The sequence below is a fragment of the Chionomys nivalis genome, chromosome 4, assembly GCF_950005125.1.
Source record: "Chionomys nivalis chromosome 4, mChiNiv1.1, whole genome shotgun sequence".
NCBI lineage: Eukaryota > Metazoa > Chordata > Mammalia > Rodentia > Cricetidae > Chionomys > Chionomys nivalis.
Window position 1 is genome coordinate 40250604 of NC_080089.1, and position 14696 is coordinate 40265299.

Below are 14696 nucleotides of genomic sequence, written 5' to 3' on the forward strand. Positions count from 1 at the left end.
TCACAGAACACAGTGTGTGCTCTCTCCTTTGCTTCACTCCCCTCCTCCCACCCGAAGACAGGATTCCAAACCTAGTACGGGCCTGCAGTGCTCAGCATCTCCCACTAGGGGGAGCCCCTGGAGGGCAGCTGGGGCTGAGCAATTTGGGAAGTGCTGAAGTTTTCTGCTCCTGTCCTGTACTGGTTTTCACTAACCCAACTGTGAGATTTCTTTGTTGCAATGTTGGGGTCTGAGATAGCACTGCTGGAGGCTGCAGGCGAGAAACATAGCTGAGACCATCTTGTATTGTGTGTTGTTATTTACTAGCGCTGTGAACCAAGGAAGTGGAATGACAAAGGGCCCGAAGACTGCACAGCCCCAGCTGGTAGGCCCTGGAGAGAGGCTGGAGTCCTCAGGCGGACAGAAGGAAGACATCTGAGGGGCGACCAGGAGGTGCCTGTGACTGCGGAGTACAGGTGAGAGCCAGAGAGAGGATGACCAGGGGGCTTATGGGTAAAGAGGCACAGAGCCCCTGACCTGGGAAAATGGATAGACCAAAATGAGAGTGGTTAGCAGAGATTGGGGGGTTGGGGGGGAGCGCAGAGGGCTATTGGGGGGGGGGAGCGCAGAGGGCCATTGATTGAGGATATTAAGGCAGGGAGGAGGGTAACGTGGGGGGGTGCTCAAAAGAGGACTAAAGAAAGAAAAAAAGGTGGCTGGCTGAGAGAGGGAGGGCTTGAGAATAGCTATCAGTCTGAAGTTGGCTTCAACTCAGCTCCTTAAGAAGCTTGACATGAAAACGGGTGGGTGGGAGACCGGCACGGGATGTCCAGTTGCATAAGGAAGTTTGGAGTGAGCCGATCTGATCTAGCTGTGTGTCATATAGCCACACCTACTCCCTCTTTGACCTAAACGAAAAGGAATTCTGGCCTGTCGGCTTTTCCAGGTTCTTTCCACTCTGAACCAATGTTTCCCACTTTCCCTTTCTTCCCTTGGATCTTCCACAGCCGTTCTAGGAAGCGGAGCAGCCATCAGCAAGTCTGTGTTCTAGTCTAGAACTTGCCACTTATTGTCAGGATTAGCCTAAGCAAGGAAACCCTGGAGTTTCCCTTTCCTTTGTGTAAAAAAAGGAGATAATAATATATTACCGACGAGCGCTACAGATTGTTCCCAGGACTGAATAAGGAAGGGGATGTGAAGAAATGCTCTTAATAGATTATAATTGCTAGCTAAATAAAAGTTGGCATTAATAATAATTAATCAGCTAATAGAGCCTCGCTCCTCTCAGCAGGGAGTTTGCTGAGTCCTGGAGAGGACAGCATACATGCAAATCTGCGCTCATATCTTACTCTGCTATTTGTGGACAATTTGTACATGTAACTCCCCAGACTTTTAGAACTAATCTCTTTGATAAACGAGACATTTCACACTCTTTGTGTGTGTGTGCGTGTGTGTGTGACAGAATCGGGTATTCTTTTGCCAGCCTTAGTCCCATTTTCTATTTCTCATGCAGATGAGTGATTGATGGCATCCACACAGTGCCTGGGGGTTTTCTGTGTCCTGGACACACGAGTCAATGTCATGTCTTGGGCATATGGTCAGACTATTTGGAGGAAGCAATGACAGTCTGTGATCATAATAGTCCCGTCACTCTCTCCCCTTTCTAGAATGTTCCAGGTCACTTGTGATTTTTTTTTTCTTTTTCCACCAAAATGAAATGTGTTAGACATAAAGTTGGGTCTTTGGCCTGGGCCAGGCTGGTGAAGGTCACCTATGAGAGCACCTTCGGTTTTAAGTGGCAGTGTGACCTGTGGGGACAGTGGTGTAGGCCATTTGTAAGGTGCTTGACATCTCTCCTTCATTTGTCACTTGGAGTGCTCACAGATCTCCCTTGTTGCATCTAAATGTACGTTTGAAGAGCGCCATCGACCTGCAGACATCAGCAGTTTGTGACGTGGCTAGCTCCGTACTATTGTCGTGACTCCACTGGGCTCTTCTAGTGCTTGTCCCAAACCTTGAAATTATTTTAAACTTTTGTTCCAGCTGCTAACAAAAGGAAGCTTTCTCCTGCTCCTCCTCTTCTCCGCCAATCAGACGATGAAGTGAATATTCACAAAGATGCCAAGTTTAAGTCACACGCTACTCACCTGCATGCAGAAAGTCAAAATCTTAGCCACATCGACAAGAGGTACAAGGCTGTATTTTTCTAAAATTACCAAGCACAGACACTTGCACACACACATGAATATGCACTCACATGTGCATGCATTTGTATGTGTATGTGTGTGCATACTTTCCTTCCCCTTTCAAACATATTCATTCTGCATTTTAATCAAAACTATATATAAATGTTCACAGAGTACACTTAAAGTGCAGGTTTAATGGAGAGCAAGAATATTGGTGTCTCTCTCAGGATTTCAGCTGTTTTAGAATATAGAAGTGACCACAATTCACATGGCTCAAAAAATTCTGGACCAATTTCTGCTCTGTCCATAGCAATGACTATCGATACGTTGCATCTTCTAGACAAACTGTCACCAGTCAGCAGTTTTGGATATTTTTAAATGAGTTCTTTTTTTTTTTTTTAAAAAAAATACATTTGCAAAGTCAATTATTTTGAATCTCATCTGAGGCAATTAAAAAACATCCTGACATTTAAGGTGATATTTTTTTTCCCAAGTAAAATAATTATAAATAATTCTAATTATGAACAAATCATTTAGTTACTCTCAGTCTAGTTCAACCTTTAGGTTAATAAACCAATCCATTAAAATTCATCTTGCTCAAAGGACCAATTTGTTTAAAAAATGTAGTGACCTTTTTACCACAAGTGTGATTGATATTTTCTTTAACAGTACTAGAGCTGCCTTTCCTAGAGAAGAGTGTGGTCCAGAGTAAGGTATGGAAAATTTGGATTGTTTTATGCCTCTCCTGATGGTGGTGAGGGTACTCGATACAGCTGAAAGCCTCATTTCAAATGGTACCTTAAGGAGACATCTGGAAGTCTTACAAAGTTCACCAGTTTCATTCTTTATGCCAGGAAACAAGCTTAGATAGTTCTTTCTACCTCTGGTGTTTTGTTCTTACCAAACATGTCGGGCATGTGCGTGGATGACCCACAGGCCAAAGCTGGTCAACCATGGTTTTCACAAAGTATCCCTGGAGTAAAATCCCATCTGCGGACATGTTGTCTAAAACTACATTTTCTACTAGAGAGGTGGCTTTGAGAAGTTGTGACAGAGTCAATGTATCCTGAAGAACTGAAAATACTTATTACCGGGTCCCTAAAGATGCACGCAAGGCCCAAGGTAGAGGAATGAGGGAAAAATGGGCATTTTTGAATGTGTAGCTAGCTACAACTCCTATCTGGGCAGCAGTTTAGAATTTACTAAGTCTACATGGTCCTATTATAGCAGGTATTCTGTGGCTCTCTTAGCTGAGACAGAAATGGCAAATCTGTCTATGGCTGTGCGGTCATTAGGTGGCACAGGTGGGGGCTGGCAGCCACCAGAGAGACAGGGAAAGAGGGCCACCAAGGCTTCCCCCAGAGGCTGTCACTGCCAAAAGACACTGGACGGAGAGAATTCTTGACGCTCTGTTCCTGCCATATCTGTCCTTGGCTTGGGTGAACCTCGGCTTATCTTCTCTGTCCCCATTCGCAGGACCAGTGCTGAGCGACTAAGCAGAATGGAAAGAAAGCATCGTGCTTTGTAATCAAACAAAGCAGGGCTTTATTGCATCAATTCTTGTGTCTCCATCTGCCCAGAGATGGGCCTGGTAGCTCAGATACCCCGCAACAGAAAGTAACAAGGAAGTCTTTGTTTGCAGCGCATACTATCTTTTAAAAAGTTTTCTTTTTAAAACAGAAGATCCACTTTTAATTACATTTCTTTTTTCTTAATTCAAGTTAATATCAAAATTATATCTTTCCCCACTGAGTTTATGACATCTGCTAGCAAAGTAGGCCACAAGGAGGCGGGCCCTGGGAGGAAGGAAGCCCAGGATGATAAAACAAGACAATGGCTGTTTTCAGAGACCAGAGTTTTTCTTAATCTTGTAATTTCAGGAAAGGAGGTAAAGAATGAAAGGAGAAACCTCCACATTGAGCCTTTCTTGATGATTTTGAGGGAATAAATTCAATTTTCCGTTCAACTAAATTTTATATTGACTCTTCATTTTACTTCACACAGCTAGTTGAAAGATGATTTCACCGACCAAGATTCTAACATCGCCAAACAAAGCCTTACTAGAGAGCCAAACACAGTAGAGATCGTGTGTCTGTCATACACTTTCAAAAGCTCAGATGGGAGCATCTGCCAATCAGAAGTTACTTTTCCCAGTGGGACAAGCACAGCAGACAGGGTAGAGGAAGTACTATTTGGTGAGATTTGAAAAAGTTCAGATTTTGGACATCTAGAAATTGGAGGAGAAAGCAATGCCAGAGGCACAGAGAGAACAGAGACAAAAAGTGAAGAGGAAACTTCGTATACACTGAGAAATGTCGCCCATGGTGGTGGTAAATGGAAGCTTATGGTATTGGAGGAAGAGAAAGTAAGTGAAGTAGACCGAGGCCAGATTCTAGAAGACCTTGGAAATTAGGTTAAAAAGTTAGGTCTTGGGGCTGGGGAGATGGCTTAGTGCTTAGGAGCATTTTCTGCTATTGCTAAAGACCTGGGTTCAGTTCCTAGCACCCACAGAGTGACTCATAGTCATCTATAACTCCAGTCCCAGAAGATTCAATGCCCCCTTCTTGTCTCTTGGGTACCAGGCATACAATGGAACACATACACACTTGTAGGCAAACGTTTATACGTATAAAAAATTTTAAGAATTAGAGGAAGCTAGATATTACACTAGAGAGATGGCTCAGATGATAAATTTCTTGCTGTGCAAGCATGAGTAATGGGGTTCAATCCTCAGCACCCGCAGAAAAATTCTGAGTACAGCAGTGCATAGCTGTGATTCTAGCACAAGGGAGGTAGAGACGAGAGATCTCTGAGGCTCATTGACCAGCCAGTCAAGCTGGATTGGTGTGCTCCAGCTTCAGTGAAAGACCCTGTGCAAAACAATAAATAAAAAAAAAATAAGAGTAAAGAGCAATTGGGGATGGCACCCAGTGTTGACCTCTGGCCTCCACAGAAATGCACACACATACAATTAATTTTTTTTTCTGTAGATCAGTGGTTGTCAACCTTTTACAGGGGTCACCTAAGACCATCCTGCACAGATATTTACATTAAGATTATTAAAGCAGTAGTAAAATTACAGTTGTGAAGTATCAATGAAAATGATTTTATGGTTGGCGGTCGGCACAACATCAAGAACTGCTTTAAAAGGTTGCAGCATTAGGGAGGTTGAGAACCACTGCTGTAGATGGGAAGGCCCACTGACTGTGTGCAGGAGAGTGACTTGACCTTTGCTTTGGAAGAGAGCATCACAGTCAGAACCTGGAGGCAGACCACCAGATAGAGACAAGTTGAGAAAGAGAGGCCGTCAGCTCATGTTCTCCAAGCAAGACTGATGGGTTACAACCCAGACTGTTGTAGGTGATGGCATTAGCTGAGGGCTTTCTGAGGGCATTTATTTAATGGCATGCCAGTGGCATTTACTCATAAAACCAAGAAGCCATTGGGGCCAGAAATAAGGGTTTTGGTTACTTCCCCAGACAGGATGCAGTTTGGGTGATTATACACATGAGTCATGGAGGTCGGGAAACAAATCCCGCACAAACACACACCCTCCCCTCCGAGCATAGTGACTCATGGCTTCTTCAGTTTGGTCTACAGAAGGCTCTGGAGTCCAGGCAGAATTTGAGATATGATGCTCGGTCATAAAATCTGTATCATTAGTAATTGCAAGAGAAGAATTTCTCCCCAGTCTCTCAGTTGCTCAGGCAGTAGGCATTTATTGAACGCTTACTATTTTAACACAAAGACTGTGATCCTATGAAACATGGTTCCTGTCATAAAGTGCTCCTCGGTTTAGTTGGTAAAATGCATATAATAATGACAGCAAAGAGAATGTCCCACAAGTATTCTAGAGAACTCCAAGCTGTTTGAAAGGGTCAGAGAAAATATTTACGGCAGCTATAGAAGGGGAATGAAGTTGCGTCTTAACAGATATCATTCTTTGTTGGACAGCTCAGCAAACCAATGTCAAGCACTTTTTATGGCCTGGGTGTGGTTCTCGGCATGAGACTCCATACTTTGGTAGAACTTCCATTCTAACTAATGGGACTCAATAAATATAGCAAGAACCAACCAAGCAACCTCCTCTCAGGGCATTTCCATTCTCATAAAAGGACATTTCAGAGAATAGGAACTCGCCCCTCATGCCAAGACAGAAGAATGTGTGCCAAAAATTAGCCCCTTGGGAATGTGTGTGCAAAGAAGCCTCAGGTTTGGGCTACCCAGTATGATAAGAGGGCTTCTTTTAACTTTGATGCTTACTTATTTATGGGGGTATGTGCATTTGCTATGGCATGCCTGTGGCGGTCAGAGGACAACTTGGGGAGTTGGTTCTCGCTCTCCACTATGTGGGGTTGAACACAGATTGTCAGGTTTGGCAGCAGTGTCTTTGCCTGCTGAGCTAACTTGCTGGCCAACAAAGCTTATTAATATGCCTGACATATTTTGGGCAAATTTCCTTGTCTCTATTTGACTTGAATGCATGACAGACGTAAGATGGATACCATTTGTTTACTTGTACATGCATGCATATACATGTATGTTTGTATGCATGTATGTGTAGCACTGAGGATCAAATTCTAGCTATATGCATATTAGGTAAACTATGCTGTACAGCTGTAACACTTGTTTTTGTTTCTGTGTTATTGTGTGTTGAAAACAAGACCTATTACATGTATCAGGCTAGCCTGGACCTTATGATTCTCCTGTCTTTGCCTGGTGATTGCTGTGAGTATGCCTATGCTCTGTCAGCCTACCAAAGATGGAAATCATTCTTATCTGAAGATGCATAGTTCTGAGCCCCAAACACTGTGACTCCACAGTCTCCATCAGGCAACTGGAGTCAGCGATCAGGACTTGGTGTACTCATTGATAATTTTTCTGTGACAGCTCTGTACTCACTTTGTATCTTGAAGATTGAAAAGAGAAAACTACGCCACAGACACACTTTGCTTAAATAGTATTCAGGTCAAATTCTGTAACAGGCAACTCTGACTTAGAGGTTGAGTTTGATTCTCATTTTCTCAGGCTATCTAAAATAACCGGGTCATGAGGTGGTGATTGGCAGGGTCCTCACTGCGATGGGATTTGACCTACATAGGAAGAGAACCAGGACAGGAAGAGCTAGTTCTTCAGCTTGTCACAGGCTTGGCAAAATCCAGTTTGAACAACTGCAGAATCACAAAGTGGGGAGACATTCCATGTGACCTAAGGTGATCCTGGTACCTGCCTCTGGGCAGATAGAAGACTGTCTGAAAAGTTAATAAAAATTCCAGAGCTCATTATTTTAAAAGATGCTTTAAAACATATCTATTCTGAATACTCTAAATCCCTCTAGGGTAATAACGCTGTTCAGCCTTGGGCGAAAAGGCTTTGTACCTCCTGTCGGTGGGAGGACTCAGACCCTATAATACATTTCTTTCAGATACTTGTGAGATAAAAATAATTGTCTTTGGAGTATATGTCACCATTTTAAAAGCTAGTCAAAGTGCTAGGTCCAATTGGCCCAGCTAATGAGGCCATTTTTTTATTTATTAAAAATAAATTTAAATATAGCTATAAAATGGTGAGCGGATGTTTTCATTTGCATCATGACTGCTTTAAAAAAGACTTACCAGAAATTATAAAAATATTAAGTTCATATCCTCCCAGATGGCTAACTTGAGGTCCAGGAATGCTGGGAAACTGTGCTATTTCTTCCCCCACTTGGTAAGTTGCTTAAGGCCAAGAAGAATGCTTCATTTGTCTCCAGATAGCCTACTCCAGAACAGGTGCATGCTGGGACGAAGTTGTTGGGTAAATTAAAAAACAATGAAGTCATCACTTTGTGGCCATGTCATGAAATTTCTATTTTTATTTTATTTTACCAAATTCAAACCCCAGGATGACCTTGAAACTAACTAGCCAGCAGGAAATAGAGAAAGCAGTTTAGACACAGAACAGTTGTTTTGGGAGGAGTTTGGATCTCCACAGGCGGTTGGGAGTAGGATGGGAGGCAATGGAATAGACGAGTGAGCGAGCCTGTGTCTCCATATTTAAGTGAAGAGATTGAGTCCAATGATAGGTGTCTTGGTTAGGGTTTTCTATTGCTATGATAAATACCATGGCCAAAAGCAACTGAAGGAAGAAAGTCTGTCACTCAAGGAAATCAAGGCAGGCCCTGGAGGCAGGAATTGAAGCAGAGGCCATGGAGAAGTGCGCCTTCCTGGCTTACTCCTTATGACTTGCTCAGCCCACTCTCTCACAGCACTCAGGACCACCAGTCCCAGGAGAGGGGTACCTTCTACAGTGGGCTGGGTCCCCCCACATCAATTATCAATTTAAAAAAAAAAGAAAACATACCACCACAGGCCATTCTCATGAGGGATTTTCTCAGTTGAGCTTCCCTCTTCCCAAGTGACTCCAGCTTGTTTCAAGTTAACACAAGCTAAATAGTACAACGAGGAAGGACCCATTTGAGTGATACAATCCTAAGCAACCCTTTGCCTCTTTCTGTGTATATGTGGTAGGTGATGGTTTTTTGAACGTCTTGCTGTTGTTGGCTAGGATCTTGTGTTTGCATGTATAAGTCAGATTAAAAATTCAAACTCCAGAAAGATATAGAGTACCCTTGATTCCAGAAATTACCTGAACAAAAGACCGTGACCCTTCCTTCCACCTTATCCATGATCTCTCTACCGAACCCTCAAGACCCACTCACTTTTCGCCAACCCCGCCACTGCCTCCGCCCTCAGGTCTACTTTCTTCAAGAGGCTGGATCATTTTTCAAAACCTCTGGGAAGTCTGGTGCCCCCAGGAAAAGCAGAGAATGCACACTACAGGCAGTGCTATTAGAACCAGCAGGCTGGGTGGGGGCAGAGGGCTGGTTCTTCCAGGAAAGTCGGCGTACTGTACAGCACACAATACAGCCCTGCAGGAGTCTGCCTTCGCCCTCTCCTGCCCACATACTCCTCTGTGAACGCTATCTGCTGACTCTCTGCTCTTCTTTCAAGACTTTGTTCAGTTCGGCTCTCTGAGGCCTCACTGTGGGGACAGTAGTCTCTTCTTATCTCCACTTCCAAAGTACCCTGAACCCACTGGTGTGTGGGAAGTACACCTTCTGTTGCTCTCTTTACATGTTGTTCTCCCTGCAAAAGACTAGGAACTCCCTAAAACCGCTGGATACCTTGCTCGGTTTCGTGTTCCTTCACCGGACTATGCACGCTTTTCTCAATTGCTAGCTAGCCTCTGGAGCTGCAAGAGAAATAGTCTAAGATTTCTCTTCTCAGGCCGGCGGAGGTCAAGCAGGGAGATGCACGACAATAGATGTGTAGAGTGTGTCCAATAGGATGTGCACTAGGTGCTATAGGAATACGCGGCTGAGCATCCTTCCTTCCTGGTCAATGTTGTTAAAGGCTGGAGAGTTTCCAGGGGTGGAGGGGAGCCACCCTTGATCTGTGCTGAGTGCTGAATGCACATAGGGCCTGGAGAATAGTAGACGAGAAGGCTGTGGGATACACAAGGCCAGAGCTCTGTGTTCAAATAGGAAAAATAAACCAGAAATTCACAAAATAATTATACTAAGTTTTCAATAAGGTACTGGTTTATAGCACAACATACTAAGGGTTAGGAAATTAGAAAAACATTAAGCTGGTCATGAACTTCCACTGAAAATCTCTCAAAGACTTTGACTCACTTAATGGCAAACTGAATCGGAAATCTGAGTGTGGATTTCAATCTCACTCTGCCAGGCCTTACAACAGTGACAATTTTTCCCTCCTTAATCTCTACGTCATGATTTGAAGACACTAAAACATGTCACTCACAGTTAGATTAAGGATAAAAAGGACTCCATATTTGTGCTAATTTGTGTTCAATTGGCTAAAATCTTGGCTAAAGTTATTTTAAAATGCAGAGCAGATCAATGAGTTAGCTATGTGTTTTATATATATTTGAGCCTTGAAGTCAGGGGGGCCTGACTCTGATACCCGTATGATGCATTAGGAATTTTTCAAGTGGTCTGGGTGTTGGGTAGAAGGTGTTCTTCCTGTGAAGAAAGTGTGCTGTAGACAGAAGTTTCACCCACAGACTTCCTCTCTCATAAAACTCTAACAGATGCACCATTCCCTCGGGCATCTGTTTCCTCCTCTGTAGTCCAGGATAAATGGCATAGTGACATTATAAAGTCATCCCTACAGGTGATCTTACAGGGAAGTATGATTCCATTATAGTAGGTGAGTCTTAGGTGAGGGAGAGACCCAAGGAGTTTCATCCAGCAGATCCAGAATGACCTGCTAAAGGAACTGGGGCTCTTTTCAGTGTGTGTCAAAGGCTGCCATGGCACTTGTTAAGAGTAATCAACCTGTGTGTTCAGGGACACAGTAAAATAACCTTTCCGTCCTTGTGCTTCTTAGTGCTGGAGAGTCCTCGTGAGAAGAGGGCCTGCCTTGTCCCTCCTTACCATCTGGCACCAGCAGGGCTCCACTGTTTTCACTACCGTGAAGGTGGCGCTGAAAAGGGTGCCATGGGATACTGGGGAGTTCCTATCCATTGACTATGCTGAAGGAGCCTAAGTAGAGGCCCAGGTATCCCAGTCAAAGGCATAGCCAGTTGGTAGTTCTTATCGCCTACATACTTCCCATGCTTCTAGCTCGAATGCTGCTAAGAATTGTCTCTCTAGACTGTATGGCGGTGGAGAGCACGCTTCCTTTTTCGGAATCAAGGTCAATGACATTTTGGTATAAGTGCCACTAAATCAGAAGGTACTCTCTAATCAGACAAGCTTGAGAAATGCCGAGTATGTCCCTGTCGTAGAAGAGACATAGAGAAGCACAGCTAAGGATGCAAAGCGAAATATTTACAGAGTTCCCCCCAAATTATTAGTGAATCACGTTAATTCATTCATGAATAACATTAGGACGTTTATTTCAGAGTACTGGGGAACAACTTGAAATCCTCCCAATTCCTAGCTACTAGGAAAATGCTATTTTATTCTCATTTTTAATTAGTTCTCTGAGATTTTCTAATGCATTTTGATCATATTCATTCCCTTCCCCCAACTCTGAGTTTCACCTCTGCTCCTTCCCACTTAACTTTATGTTCTCTTAAAAAAATTTAAATCCCATTAGGTATAATTTGCACTGCCCATTGTGTGTGAGAACTTCTGCTAGTGTGTGGTCAACCCACCAGATGCCAAACCCATGGAGTCCTTCTCTCCATGACTATCAGTTGCCAATTTCTTCTTAACTAAGGGTGTGACTTTGTGCCACTTTCCCTCCCCGTGCTGGCATTTTGCATGTCGTGAGCGTGTGCCGGTTATATTCATGTTGTCTCAACTGCTGTGGGTTAAAATTTGCACCTGTTCTGCCACGTCCAGAAAACACTTTTCTTGTGACGATCCACCACTATTGGCTCTTACCATCTTTCTGTGCTCCCTTCTTCAATGATTTCCCAAGCCTTAGGAGGAGCATGTATAGGTGTCTTTCTTAGCGCCCAGTATTCCATAGTCTCTAGTCTGCATGGTGACAAGTTCTCCATGTTGATTTCTACACACTGCAAAATAAAAAAGCTTCTCTAATGAAGGTTGAGAGATATATTAATTGATGAATATAACAATAAGTCATTAGGAGTCAATTTAATATATCCATTTGGCGGAGTAATGGAGATTCTACTACATACCACAGGCTAACAAATAAAAAGCCCAATGGCAAGACTAAGTCGCCTCTTTTGGAGCTGTTGACCAGTGAGACCCCATAGACCTCCCCAGACATTATAGGCTTTTGAAAACACTGTTCTTACCGAAGTCTTAGCAAATCATCCTCTTACCTCAGGCTGAGCCCCATGCTCTAGGAGAAACGAAAGTGGCACATGGCTTGGACGTAAACTGTCAATAAGAAGACGTGTTTACCCTCCCAGGGGTTCTTTAAAGCAACCCTGTCTTTATTAAATTGGAGGTTTGCCCGTGAGCAGGTCTGAAGTAGACAATCAAAATTGACTCCATTTATCCAGCAAAGCTCTGTTGACAAAATTAACCTTTAAATGGTCTTCTTTCCTATTCAACTGGATACATTGTGTGGAAAATTCCTAGAAAATGTTGAAGTTGCGACTTCACCCTCCTCCTGTCTGCCCTTTCGCATTTCCTTGTAAAGGAGTGTGGGGTTGATGTATAACTTTTCTAGTTTGTGTTTGATGGGACCCTTTGGAAAGAGTCATCACTAGTAGCTTTTACTGTAAACTCAGAAAAAAATTCCTTCCTCTCCTTTAGCCCTTTCGCTGCTTTGAGCATGAGCCATAGCTGTAATAGAGCCTTTCCAATAAGTGCTAAATTATGCTTTCTTTCCATGGCTCTTCAGAATATCTTTTTCTTCCCGCAAAATAGCTGGGGAGGTATCAGGAAACAGAGTCAGCTCTAGTCGTCATCGGATCATGTTACCTCTTCCGTAAGGCGCGCCGCTTGACAAGCTTTCTCGAGTCGCCCCTTTTCCTAGAACCTCTTCAGAACATATTCAAATCACAGCGTACTGTCACTGCTGTTGTGTCCCGAGACTTTGAAAGCATACAGTGTGAAGAGTGTATGTTTTTCTCTGAGTTGATTTGGGAACCATCCACATGAAGTGAACCTGAGGAGGCAGATTCATCTGAGTTTTATATCCGTGACCAGAATGTGAACGCTGGAGCCCTGCCTCAGCTGAGTTCGGATTTCCGATCAAACCTGTCGATAATTCTTATAGTCTCAACCAGGTTTTCCTCTTTCTCATGTGCATAATGGAGATAACCGTGTTTCTGCCTTTCCAAGGACTAAATGAGGAATCAGAAAGTTGATATGCTGGTATTCAGCAGCTGGAGGTTTGAATCCCAATGTGTGTCTTACTTAATACATCATTTTGAGAACCTCATTCACCACTCGGGGTCCCTTTCCCCCCCAACTGTGGTTAGGGCCCACAAAGGGACTTATCGACTTATTTAGATTCAGTGAAATGATACATGGGGAATGTAAAGTGGAACCCGGATTCTGGTAAGGTCCCAAATAATGCCAACTATTGCTTTAGAATGGGAAGCCAGCATATTCGATGGCAGCAGGCCTTCCTGCAGGTACCGCTCTTCCTGTGGCTGATTTCCATCTTTAGACCTGCAGTGAGGCAGATCCACTATGTGGGCGCAGGGCTGTTTTCCAAAGGGCTAGCACGTAGAGCACTCATTCAACGGTTAACATTCTGTTCTCTTACATGGCACCAAGGCCTCCGGGAGGGGAGACAAATTCTCGGGATTTCCAAAAGCTTATGTGCTCTAAGTGTGGGTTGGAGGCTTTTTGCTTTTAATTGAACACAGCAGCCATTTTGTGTCATGTTGATTTCCTCAGGATATGAATCAGAGAGAAAGAAGTGAACTCTTGTCGCGGAAGAAAGGGAACGATTGGCAGAAGAATTTTTTTCTCTGGTAAGGCAGTTTACACACTTGTCCTTTTCGTACTGAGTCACGGCCTATGATACATTTCACAGCAATGTCTAGGAGTTTCCAAATCTGGAGCTCGGCACTCCAGCCAGATAAAGGAGAGGGGAAGAGATTATTACAGCCCACCTAGCTGCCATTTCGAGCGCTCGCAGGGAGCCTGATAAAAATGCACATCCTCCAGCCCCGCTTTAGTCATACTTCAAACTCATTAAGAGGAGAATTAGCTAATCATGTTCAAAATTACGGTTTTTCAATTGCCAGTTTTAGCAATCCAGAAAAAAAAAAAAAAACCCAGGCAGATCTCTCCACCAGTCTTTATGTATTTTTTAGCTGTGACTTAATGCTGACATCCATTTTCTTTTCATTGACATGATGTTGACTGACCCGTTTCTCTTATAGGGACACTGTACACTTTTTAAAAATTATAAAAGCCTGTTTTTTTTAAATATAAAGAATCCCAACTAATTTTAAAATATCTCTTATGCCCACTTTATCCAGAGAACAGGGTACTGGGGGCTCCTATCCCAAACTTGTTTCCTAGCTATCCTAATGACAGAATAAAAAACACTAACATTTTTTATCTTCACTGCGATGTGTTCAGAATGTAGTGTCCTTCATGGTGCATTACAACTACTTAAAATGTTAGGTGGATGAATAAATAGGGCTTCTTATCTACATAGCATTTAATATTCTTTGGTGGTCCTTCATTTTCGCAGAGACCCTATCTCGTATGGTCTGATAATTACCTACTCCCTGTCACTACCAATGTCTTGCCGTTTTTTTTTTTGTTTTGTTTTGTTTTTTTTTTTTCTTTTCTTTTTTTCTAAAGCCAGTATATATCTGAGTGGAGACCTGCCCTTCTCCTCAGATTTTATTGACTTCATGTGAGCATTTACAAAGATGACATACTGGTGTTTTAGGAACACTGACCTCTGAACTCAACATCATACTCAAATAATGAAGAAGAGAGTGGACACCACCTCTAGCATGTCTTTCTGTTTGAAATCTATTTAAATGTACGTGTGTGTGTGTGTGTGTGTATTCAAAATATAATTTATCCAAAGTTCACTTTCATTCTTTTCTGACTTTTAGTTCAAATTT

At 43.1% G+C, this 14696-nt stretch overlaps 1 long non-coding RNA gene across 1 annotated transcript in view; it reads left to right on the forward strand.

Moving 5' to 3' along the window:
* Positions 1 to 204: 204 nt before the first annotated feature.
* The window catches only part of LOC130872409 (uncharacterized), a 54977-nt gene continuing 40485 nt past the window's right edge, over positions 205 to 14696 (forward strand). Inside the window, exons 1-2 of the long non-coding RNA XR_009056963.1 lie at positions 205 to 455; positions 13504 to 13580. This is a non-coding gene — a long non-coding RNA (uncharacterized LOC130872409). The remainder of the gene's footprint in view (positions 456 to 13503; positions 13581 to 14696) is intronic.